Source organism: Rutidosis leptorrhynchoides, chromosome 2 (assembly GCF_046630445.1).
Source record: "Rutidosis leptorrhynchoides isolate AG116_Rl617_1_P2 chromosome 2, CSIRO_AGI_Rlap_v1, whole genome shotgun sequence".
Lineage (NCBI taxonomy): Eukaryota > Viridiplantae > Streptophyta > Magnoliopsida > Asterales > Asteraceae > Rutidosis > Rutidosis leptorrhynchoides.
Genome location: NC_092334.1, coordinates 98776343 through 98788324, shown reverse-complemented (window position 1 = coordinate 98788324; position 11982 = coordinate 98776343). Strand labels below are relative to the sequence as shown.

The 11982-nt window shown below is 34.9% G+C and overlaps 1 long non-coding RNA gene across 2 annotated transcripts; it reads right to left on the bottom strand.

Annotated features, from left to right (window-relative positions):
* Positions 1-5629: 5629 nt before the first annotated feature.
* LOC139891212 (uncharacterized) lies at positions 5630-8295 on the bottom strand. 2 transcript variants are annotated; one of them, XR_011773571.1, is made up of 4 exons: positions 7931-8295; positions 7294-7811; positions 6479-6643; positions 5630-6096 (listed from the first exon to the last, which is right to left on the bottom strand). It is a non-coding gene; the product is annotated as an uncharacterized lncRNA (long non-coding RNA). The 2 variants fall into 2 exon arrangements; XR_011773570.1 differs by lacking the exons at positions 7294-7811; positions 7931-8295 and adding an exon at positions 6728-6856.
* Positions 8296-11982: the final 3687 nt, after the last annotated feature.

The window sequence follows — 11982 nt, the reverse complement described above, 5'->3', positions numbered from 1 at the left end:
TGGGGTTATCTTGCTTTCTTGCCCTTTGTAAGACTTCAATTATATATTACGAGTAATTACTAGTATGTCTTTTTAGCTAGATATATTAATATAATATTGTATGTATATTATGTGCATTTTTGTGTGGTATGTTTTATTTTTTGTGCTGCCAAAATTTTAATTTCTTAGAAATTTTGAATTTTGAGGTAGAGTAATATTAGTCCATAAATTAAGTTGAGATCCAAAGGACCAATGAGAGCGCGACATGTGTCGCGAAAATCTCATGTGATTGAAAAAAAAAATTCAAAATTATTTTTTTTAAAAAAAAAATTTTTAATTTTTTTTTCGAAATTTTTTTTAAATTTTTTTTTTTTACAATCACATGTGATTTACCTGCACAATCACACGTGATTGAATTGTACAATCACATGTGATTGGATTTGCCATGCATAATCACATGTGATTGAGTTTACAATCACATGTGATTAACATGCATAATCACATATGATTTTAAAAAAAAAAAAAATTCGAAAAAAAAAAATTTCGGGAAAAAAATTTCGATAAATTTTTTTTTTTAAAAAATTTTGTTTCGAATTTTTTTTTCCAATCACATGTGATTTTCGCGCCACATGTCACGTTCTCATTGGTCCCTTTGTTTTCAAGCAAATTTATGGATGCAAGTGATTACAACTCTAAAATTATTAGCCCATCAAATCTGATAGAGCTTATTGAGTTAGTAGACTAAAACTGATCAATGTTGATGTTAATAGACTAATTGCTTTGTTGATCAATATTATGCACACTTTTATGTTGGATGATAATGGTTTCCTTGATCCATTCACCGAAACATACATACATCAACATATAGAGATAAATATGCTCCGGATCTCTATACAAACAAAATGGGCCAAGACAAATACCCACTAACATTCTATAGTTCTATACTTCTATGTACTACAATATGCCCAACTGTTATGTGAAGGGAAATTGGCTCAAATACACTTTTTTTTTTTAAGTTTTATTTCAAAATACACTTTTTGTAAAAAAATTGTCTTTTTACACCATTGGGTAGACCAAAGTGTTGGTCGACCACCTCATTTTTCAAGGTGGTCGACCAAGCTTCATTGAGGTCTCGGTCGACTACTGTGTAAACATGGTCGACTACCTCTCATATTTTCATGGTCGACTACCCCCACAAAAAATAACGCGGGCGACCCAAATGGTGGTCGACTACCCATTTGGTAAAAAGACAAACACATTGGGTAGTCGACCACCATTTGGGTCGCCCGCGTTATTTTTTGTGGGGGTAGTCGACCATGAAAATATGAGAGGTAGTCGACCATGAATACACAGTAGTCGACCGAGACCCCAATGAAGCTTGGTCGACCACCTTGAAAAATGAGGTGGTCGACCAAGGTATATGGTGGTCGACCAACACTTTGGTCTACCCAATGGTGTAAAAAGACAATTTTTTTTACAAAAAGTGTATTTTGAAATAAAACTTAAAAAAAATGTATTTGAGCCAATTCCCCTTATGTGAACTGGATCATTCAGCGTTGAGTGCTGAATCAGTAAGCATTAAGCTTGTTTGACTTGCACATCTGAATGAGGGATTGGCACTGAACAAGAAAAAAGAGCGCTGAACTGTTCACCTTTTAAAAGCCTCTCTATAAGACCATCTTTAACAATGATGCACGTGTTGATGGGTAGGAGTGGGATGTTTGATGAGCGTGCTGGTAAACTGGTAAATAATGAGTGGCGTACTGAGGGGCGTGTCGATGGGTAGAGTGGAGTATTTTTATTTTATTTATTTTTTCATTTTTCTTGATTTTTTACATTTCCCTTCAATACCCTTGTACTTGCACTACTCACTTTCTGTTCTCTTTCTTATCACTTCTCTGCTTCATAAGATTTCTTCCACCGATTGATTCTTCACCAAATAATTTCTCTTTCATCTTTAATGATCTTCAATTTTGAAACCCTAATTTTAATTGTCTCTTCCACAATATAATATATAATAAAATAATAAAATAATATAATTATAATATAAATAAATTTATATTTATATAAACAAGGCAATACGAATTGTGCACCTCGTTGATTTTTTTTAATGGCGAATTTGCATCAGCGGATCATTTATATTTATTTCAACGACCCTCATCATTTGCACTCACACACGTTAAAAGTTAACTCCTACCCGGGTTGCTTGGCATCTAACCGCGGGACCTGGGTTGCTTGACAACTAATCGCAGAAAATTGGATAGAAAACTTTCCGCCCCCAGGAATTGAACCCGGATTGCTTGGCAATTAATCGCGGGCCCTTCCACACTGAGGCATGATACCATTGAAGCAAACGTCCGTTGGTAATTGTGCACCTCATTGATTATTGTTTGAATATATGCTCAGTGAATTTTTCATTAGTTTGTATGATTGTTAACATGATTTTGTTGACTTTATATTCTAGGCTATGTATGTTATTGGTTTTTGAACCGGTGAACGCGAATCTTAGATATGGATCCATAGGGTTTGACATCCCCACTCGGGCTAGTAGCGCTAGCATTTAACGAGTGTTTAATACTTCGTAAGCATACGCACTTGCCAAGTGTACTTTCAGGGGGTATAAACGTTAAGTTAGTTACCAAGTGCCCACGGTTAACATATACTTTATCATACTGTTTTGAAACGCTCTTTGTAGCACTGAAATCTCGTGGCATACCTTACATACTGTTATACTTAAACTATAGCTCACCAACCTTTGTGTTGACGTTTTTAAGCATGTTTTTCTCAGGTGCTTAAGGTTATTTGCTTCCGCTGTCGTGCTAGTCTTGCCGTAGACACCCGCTGCTCTAGTGTTATCACCGCATGAACTGTTTATCTTGCATTCAAACTTTAATACATTTGAAACTATGTTTTGTAACGACCTAAGGGTCACATAAAATTTATTCATGCTTGCTATTCGTAGAAGCATACTGTTGGTGTAAAACATTTGATGTCGATTATGACGTCACCTTTCTATCGTGAATGCAACTTCTTTTATTACAGCATATAGTACTTAACCTTGTAATGATCCTGTTGTTGATGATTCGTACACGATGGTTTTGTACGGGGCATCACATCCTTGATTTTTTTTAATGGCGAATTTGCATCAGCGGATCATTTATAACCCTCATCATTTGCACCAACACACGTTAAAAGTTAACTCCTACCCGGGTTGCTTGGCAACTAATCGCGGGACCTGAGTTGATTGACAACTAATCGCAGAAAATTGGAGAGAAAACCTTCCGCCCCCAGGAATTGAACCCGGGTTGCTTGGCAACTAATCGCGGGCCCTTTCACACTGAGGCATAATACCATTAAAGCAAACGTTCGTTGGTAATTGTGCACCTCGTTGATTATTGTTTGAATATATGCTCAGTGATTTTTTCATTAGTTTGTATGATTGTTAACATGATTTTGTTGACTTTATATTCTAGACTTCTTGATGACCCAATCTAGAAATTGCGCATCTCGTTGATTCTTTTGTGAATATATGTCTCTTGATTTTTTTAGTTTGTACGGTGGTTGTAAATGATGATTTTGTTAGCTTTATATCATAGCCTTTGTATATTGGTTGTAAAAAGTTTCAGTTGGTTTTGGGCTTATATCTTTGAAAAAATAGGTGCAAGTACAAATCATTCCGAATACGCTTTGCGCGATGGATACGAGGAGTTTCTTCCTAACGGGTGTGTGGGTGTTAAATGAGATGACTCAAAATTGTCGTTCTAAAAAAATATCATAGCCCTTCTGGTGACATGGCTTGAGATATTGCTTGCATTTTTTTTTTAGGAATTTATTCAATTGCTTCCTACTAACCTAATCTGAGATATTGTTAACATTTTTTGTGTTCTTAATATTCCACTGGTTGAGGGTTCATCCGAAATCAGTAAGGATGGACAAGAAGGAAATACCTTTCAGATGCGTTCATGGAAAAACAAGGGAAAATTATTCTAAAATGGATTGAACTTTCATCAAATCTCTATTACATTCATCCAACTTTACAACTTTAAGATCTCTTATTGTATGCATTCAAATATTTAAATTGTTCTATGGTATGTATTAACTATTAAGTAACTTGTAGAGAAAGTATCAGGTTAATATGTAAAAAAAGTTCGTGGTTGGTCCCTAGACTTAACATCCGTTAAAAATTTCCATTAAGTCTTATCTAATCCTACCATTAGCTTTGTCATCTTCAATCATCTCGTCTTCATCTCCGAAAATACCAAAAATACCTGATTCATCAATTATTTAAAAAACACATTTTTCAGATCTCTTCAAATTTCAATATACATTTATCTTATGAACTGCATCATTCCCAAATTTATATTCATCAACAAAATTAAAACTAGATTAAATATTAACACCTACAAATTAAAATCAAATATTAGTTATAAACCTACAAATCAATTCATTCCCAAATAAATAATTAAATAACTATTAAGGTGTCATTTGTTTTTCATGTTGAAGACCTTATTATGTCTTATGTCTGCGGGCGAGCAGATGTTTCTATTAAAGACGGTTTGTTTTCCTGGAGACATAAGACAAAATAAGATCTTCAAATATCTTCAAATTTGAAGCTTTAAAACACAGCTTCTAACTTCTGAAGACATTTTCATCTGTTCAATATTCTTTTGAAACCATCTCTCTTCTCTCTTCCAACCTTATTGTCTTTTCTCACCATCGTTCCCACCAACCAGGCAACCACCCACCTCCGACGGCATCACCTCCGGCCGCAATAATTGATGAAATTTGTTGTTGTTCCTTTTTGATTTATTTTGAGTAAAATAGATGGATGAAACGACTGTAAAATAAAGTGTTATCAGTAGAATTTAAAGGATTCGTGATTTTGATTTTAGATACCAAATGCATGAAGAAATATTGATATGTAATGAAGTGGGTGATTTTAGATGCAGAGAATGAACTTATGAAAAAGATAGAGTAGACATACAAGTTGGTCATATGTAAAATACGTTTCTCACTAATAACCTCTCACTAATAACCTTGTCAAATAGCTAGGATTTTTTTCTTTATTATGTAAATAATACTAGTGTGTAGTTAGTCGTATATAATACACGGCCCATGAAATAAAAGCTAAACTAATATAGCTAACTAATGTGGATGTCAAACTAACTTCATGAATTGTGTGCAATTTTGTCTACTTAACATATTTTACAATAGTCTTGTGATTCATAAGTCACTTCTAGAAAAATAAAAAGACTACACCAATAGCAAAACTACACAGAGATCAGTTAGCCTAAAATTTCATTGGCAAAGACAGCTACGATGAGGCTGCCTTCACAAAGAAGATCTTCACAAGAAGATGCCCTCGAGGCTGCCTTCACAAAGAAGATCTTCACAAGAACATGCCCTCGCATGATCAAAACACGCAGTGTGTAAATGGCAGAAGGTGGATTAAGAGAGTATTTGTACGAAGCGGCTTATATAGTTGATCAGAGGTCACCCCTACCTTGGTATAAATATACATACAGCAGGTCATCAGTAGTTGATGCAACAACAATAAATGATTTGACTTGGCCGTGCATATGCACGGCTCATGAAACGCTATTATAAATGCATGTATCACAGCTGTTACCATTCTAGCTGCTGCTTGTAACAACTATAACACCAGAAATATATATAGGAAAATAGAACATCCATAACTCACACACATTAATCAGGTCCTGCATTACACTAACCTCTAATATCACCCGGCCACAACATCATTAGAATGTAAATAATATATATATTCTTTGCGAATAAATGTCTACAAGGGCAAGACTTAAAAGGAACGTTATATTTAGTTCTTTCCACTGCACCCTAGTAAAATGAAATAGCAAAACAACAATAGCTCCATGAAAATTAATTCAACACTATATACACTCCTGCTTTCATGAGAAGCGTTCACTCGTGATGCTGCCAAGTTTGAGTTGGAAGAATAACTGTATATTACTTCCGCAAAAGTTACCAGCTACCTAGCTTCTTATGGATAGGAAGATATTTAGCTGGAGGGACTTCTCTTTTTTGCTGGGTTCTCACGAATCAAACATGTGGTGTCTTGTTTCCTCACCAAAGCTTTCTCCCCTGTCCATTTCATGAATATTAATGAAATACTCCCAAAAATGGGGAGCTTTTTTTATTAGTGTTTTAGGTTGACAAAAGATCTGGCTTCTAGTTATCAATAAAAAAAAAAAAATACTTAAAATAAATCACATAATTTTATCTTAAACAAAATATGCAACACATCTTTTGCCCAAAGGAAAACAATAAATATAAGGAAAGTGGAACATATCCATTTACCCTCATGAACACCGAGATTGTCATCATCTAAATCATATTTATCAATTTTGCAGACAGAGTTAAACCACGTTTCACAAGTTGTGAATGAGTCTGCCTATATAATATATGGTAATCTTTAAATGAAATAAAGTTGAATATATCAAAAGTAAGGTAAAATAGGAACAACCGTTAGTGTCAGATAGGTTATGATTCCAGTCCATCCAAGTGAGGTTAAAAGTGAATTGAGAAGATGTGTTTCTACAAGCAATGGTAGTATGAACAAAAACATTTTGTCTTGCACTGCTGCGCCGTCTTCTTTTCTCAACCTTGTGATTCTTTTTGAGATGGTAAACTAAAATGTACACAAAAATCCTATTATCAAGACGTTAACAAAATTCGAAAATGAAGCATAAAAGGGAACAAATTTAAGCTTTACCGACGCTTTTCTCTCAGAATTAGATCTCACTAATAATGTTCAAAACACAAATCAATAAAGGAAGTTTAGCTCATATTTGTTGGGACTAATCGATTATTTAAAGTGTTTGGCTAAAATGTTTGAATAATATCCTCGTTGTAATTATATTGGCTAAAATGTTTGAATAATATCTAGCTATTTTAGTTGTAATCCTCGTTGTATCATTTCCTTATCAATAAAATTATATTGCTTTTCAAAAAAAAAAAAAAATTTTAGTTATGCTAAATAGTTAGTCGTAGGTTTTATATAATTAATTAGTTTAGCTTTAATTCATGTTTTTTAATTAGTTTTGAATCGGTAAGTTGTTTGACCGAGTTTGGTGTGCTAGTTGGAGAGTGGTAGAAGTCTAGTGCTATTATTTAGGTGAGGATATGGGTGTGATCTGCTATTTTCAACCACACACGTTGTGGTAGTTTAAAGCTATTTATATAGCTATCTGATATCAATAAAAATGTGCAGTAGTTTTTTTGTTTCCATTATGTTCTTTTACGCCGTATTTGCATACCACAAATATAATAAAGAGTCACCTTTTGTAAAAACTTCACTTTTGAATTAAAAGTCACTTGATCCTACGATATTATGCTACCAAGACACCAGAGACGACATTGAAATCTTTCACCAGTCATATAAGACCACTCCCAACCATGACGCACTTCCTCCCAAGACACACCGTCACATCAGCGCCACATCAGCTTTCTCTCTCCATTTGTTTTTCACTTCCTCCCCATCACATACCCACTACATATTTCCTCCCCCGTCACATACCCACTACATTAATTAATTAATTAATGTATAAGTTGTTAATGGTATGGTACAAGTGAATAAAGGGGAGAGAGAGAGAACAACCTTCCTCAAAATTTCTGGGGAAGAAATGAGGCAGGGCGGACCTCTTGAGGAAGTTTGAGGAAGCTCGAGGGCGGAGTGAATGCCAACGGCGCCCTCGAGGGAGGAGGTGAGGAAGCTCGAGGAGGACGGGGCCGTTGGGAGTGGTCTAAAAGCGCACATACAAACATAAAACAATTTAAAGAGTAGTGGTGAGATGTACCTGAAAGGATCATTAACAACAACAAAATCTAATTAAAACACAAAATTCAATGTAAATCAACTGATGACGCCTTTAAAAAGGTAAAAAGTAATAAGAATTGAAATAAATAAATAGGTAACCTGTGGTTTCCTTTATTGACGAAGAAGGCGACCGTCAGAAAGTATTGTGAGAAACAAAGAATACGAGTCGACAGTATTTTGTATACAATTGCATCAAAATTAGATATGAAAGGTGGATAGGGAGGGTGAGTGAGATAGGAATGAGATAAAGAAGAGATGAATCATCAATATTTGAATAGGGCGTGGCATGTTTCAAGAAAGCTGTCAAGCCAAGGGGTAGACGTCGACTGCGGAACAAGTATCTGCGTACGCGTGTGTCATGCAAGTTAGGGCTGTTGACACGTATCCCATCAAATATATGGATTGCAAGGATACGAATTAGGTTAAAAGAAAACTTCCTAGACTAAAGCATTTATGTTGGGCCTTTGTAATGTTTTTGTAATGGGTTGGGCCTACATATGAATAAGCAATGGTTGGTTGTTACCACTTACCATGGACTGAAAGCGGATGTGTTTAAATAATGGCAGTGACCAACAAAAGGGTGACACGTGGAGCAAGGCCAGCAGTGGTCGGTGAAAACCTCCTTTTCTTACAAGTATAAGATAAGATACATACATGTACATATATACATATGATGGATCGCCTAAATAATTGTGATAATAACAGTTACGGAGTAACTTAAATGTTATATTAAATATAAATATAAATTGATTTTACTTAATAGTTAAGTATTCGATTAAACATCAAAATTACATTAATAATTTACAGACAAAAAAACAAACAGTCTTTTATTTTCAGTCTACAGACCTTCAGGTCACATTTTTTTTTACCGACATGGTTCGCAGATGACAAAAACATTGTAAAAAACAAATAGCAAAGTGATGCTAGTACCATTGTGCTTCATCACTTTGAGATTTCGTATACAACAATAAATAAATGAATAAATACGAACTACAAAATGATGGACGACACGGGCGAAGGATTTGCAATTTAAAGTGTAAAATTTTTTATTTTTTCAACTTTGACCCCGGTAAATTTTTTTGTGTGTCCCAAAACCTACATATTTTGCCCAAAAATCTTTAAATATTGGCCAAAATTCTACAACTTTTGCTCCAAAATCTTCAAATTTTGCTCAAAAACCTCCATAATTTGCCTAAAAATCTCAATTTTTTCCCCCCAAAACCTCCATATTTTGCCTAAAAAAATTACTACGGTTTTAAATTTTTTTTTGGCCCAGGTAAAAAAAATGCTAGTTCCGCCCCCGGACGGCAATCTTTTCCACCTGCTTCCGCCCTGTAATCGCCTTTGATAAAAGTTGCAAAACCGAACAACTTAGGTTACAAAATCGAACCACTAAATCGGATTTGAAACTATGGACAACAATAGAGCTACATTTGACAATGGTGGATAAAACGGCGACGTCGAACCTAAAATTCCAACCGGTGGTTGATTTTGACGAACACCATATCTGTTGGAGATCGGTATTAGAGCACCAAACCTGTTGGAGATCGGTATTGGAGCACCAGATCTGTTGGTGACGAACTTATGATGATACGTTTCCCTTCACCGCTGCTTCCGATTCAGCCATAAAAATATCGGTATTTTCTTCATAAGCCGCAAACCACCGTCGCCTCCGTCCAAAGAACCCTTCTGTTGGTGACGGTCTATGAGTATTGTTTCAGATTTGTAAGTTTGATGTCTGATTAAAAAAAGTTTGAATATTTATGCATCGAGTATTTGAGTACTGTTTATTATGCTAATAATGAATTTTAAAGATGTCAAACAAATTAAGTAGTATAGTTTTGATGTATGTTGAATGGAAATAGATCCATGTTTTCCATTGTTTATAAACTGGTAGAAGAAATCACATGAAAGAAGACGTAAATTAAAGTTTGTGTTTTGTTATAAGAGCACCGCGACCGAAGTCACTTGGTATGTCAGGCCTGACTTGCTGAGTCAGAAAAAGTGGGGAGTGGTGACCTATGTCAGTTGGGGTATGTCACTTATTAAAATAATATTATTTTTATATATGAATATGCCTCAAAACACGTCGCGGGAGAGACTGACATGAGGTAAATGGAGGTGACTGACATGGGGTAAACGGATGTGGGGAGTGGAAAATTTGGTGACTGGGCGTGGGACGGAGGTGGGACGAGCCTCCACTCCCCTTGCTCTAATTGTTTTTGAGGGATCAATGGCATCAAAAATTAACATAAGTGACTAGCCTGCAATGTATGAGAAATATGAGGGACCAATGATGTAAGTTTGTCTAGCAGGTGACCTGAAGTTTACCTATTATAACAGGTTAACTACATACAGTAGAACAATTTAAATAGTTGAATTCATACAATAGAAAATCTAAAAGTTGAATGCATACAATAAGAATTTGGTGAAAATTCATTGCATTTTCAAACAATTTCCCCTAAAAAAAATTGGAGAAAAGCTTAAAGAAGAACATGCTTTTATTGCGGATTAACGAAAAATGAAGAATTGTTTTGACTATCTTAAAGAAAATTTTAAGTGTAGACAAAGTTACAAAAATCAGAAATGTTTATGATCCAGTAACAAAGACGTTCATCAATGTGCATAATTATTGGGGTTGATGTTACAAAAGAAAACGATTGATGTATCATGATCTTATGCTCAACTATTCGATGGAGCAACTGTTACTGGGCTTGATGGTGTGGGACCGACATCTACCCTATCTAATCTACAAGAAGTCCATGATGATCTCGATCTAAATGATGTCGATAGTCACAATGTAAAAGAACAACTGTCTTCAACAAGTGCTTACTTTAGGAGACTTTGGTTGGTATTAAAGGTTGCGAGTTGCGAGAGTCGGATTATGAATGTTGGGAAAAAATATTGTTAGTTTGATTTGATAAGTTGTATTAGGAATGGGGCACTTTTACTTTTTGATTCTCTGAATGCAATTGCTAGGCGTTTTGGGTCTTTGTTTTATTTTAGAAACCTGGTTGATTTGAATGTACTATATTGAGTTTTATGTTAAGGAAAATTCCCCAAAATACACTTTTTAAAAAAGTTTTATTTCAAAATACACTTTTAGAAAAAAAATTGTCTATTTACACCATTAAGTCGACCACCCTTTGGGTCGACTACCCCTATACCCGGTCGACCACATCAAATTTAAATGTGGTCGACCACCGTTTATAACTGGCAAGGTCGAATTCTGTTGGCTATCGGTCGACCACTATATTCGACCCCAAAAAACACGGGCGACCTTAATGATGGTTGAGTATACAAAACGACACTGAAATAGCGAGTTGGGATAACAAAATTCAAATTTCAACTCTAACATTGCAGATTCAAACCTGATTCATCAACCCTCATTCATTGCAGATTCAATCAAGAGATCACTTCAATAGTTTGTAGATAAACCCTAATTCCATCGTCAGTGTATCTATTTCGTCCCTAGATTCAATCAAGAGTTCCCTTCAAAGATGACAGATATTGAGGTAAAACCTATTTCGTTGTTGTATGTATATGTTAGTTTATCTGTATGTGTATATATGTGTATATATGTATATCTATGTATGGGTCCCTGTATTTATATATATGTGTGTATGGATGTATTTGTATGTGTGTACATGTCAGTATATGATAAGTATCTGTAATTGTATATGTATATGTAAATGTATATGTATATGTATATGTATACGTATATGTATATGTATATGTATATGTATATGTATATGTAACTATAGATATACAATTCTCCCATTGTTTTTGCTAAAGTGTATATATCTGTATATGGTTATGGGGATGCCTTAGGTCAGAAGATCACTTGCATACTCGACCGTTCAAAGGGTCGACTTCCAAAAACATACACTATAGTCGACCCCATTTTGGGTCGCCTATAGTTGAATAAAACTTTAGTCGACAAAAAAGAAGGTCGACTATAGTGTATTTGCTTTTCAATTGTATGTACCTGTATGTATGTGTATGTATATTAACATTTATGTATAATGACATTATCATTGTCTGATTACAGGTTTGGTTCGAGGCCAAGGTCACCATTCGAAGCAAGATGTCTCTTATAAGGGAGATTAAGAACAAACTCACTCCGGCTCAGACAAAGATTTTCAGAGAGA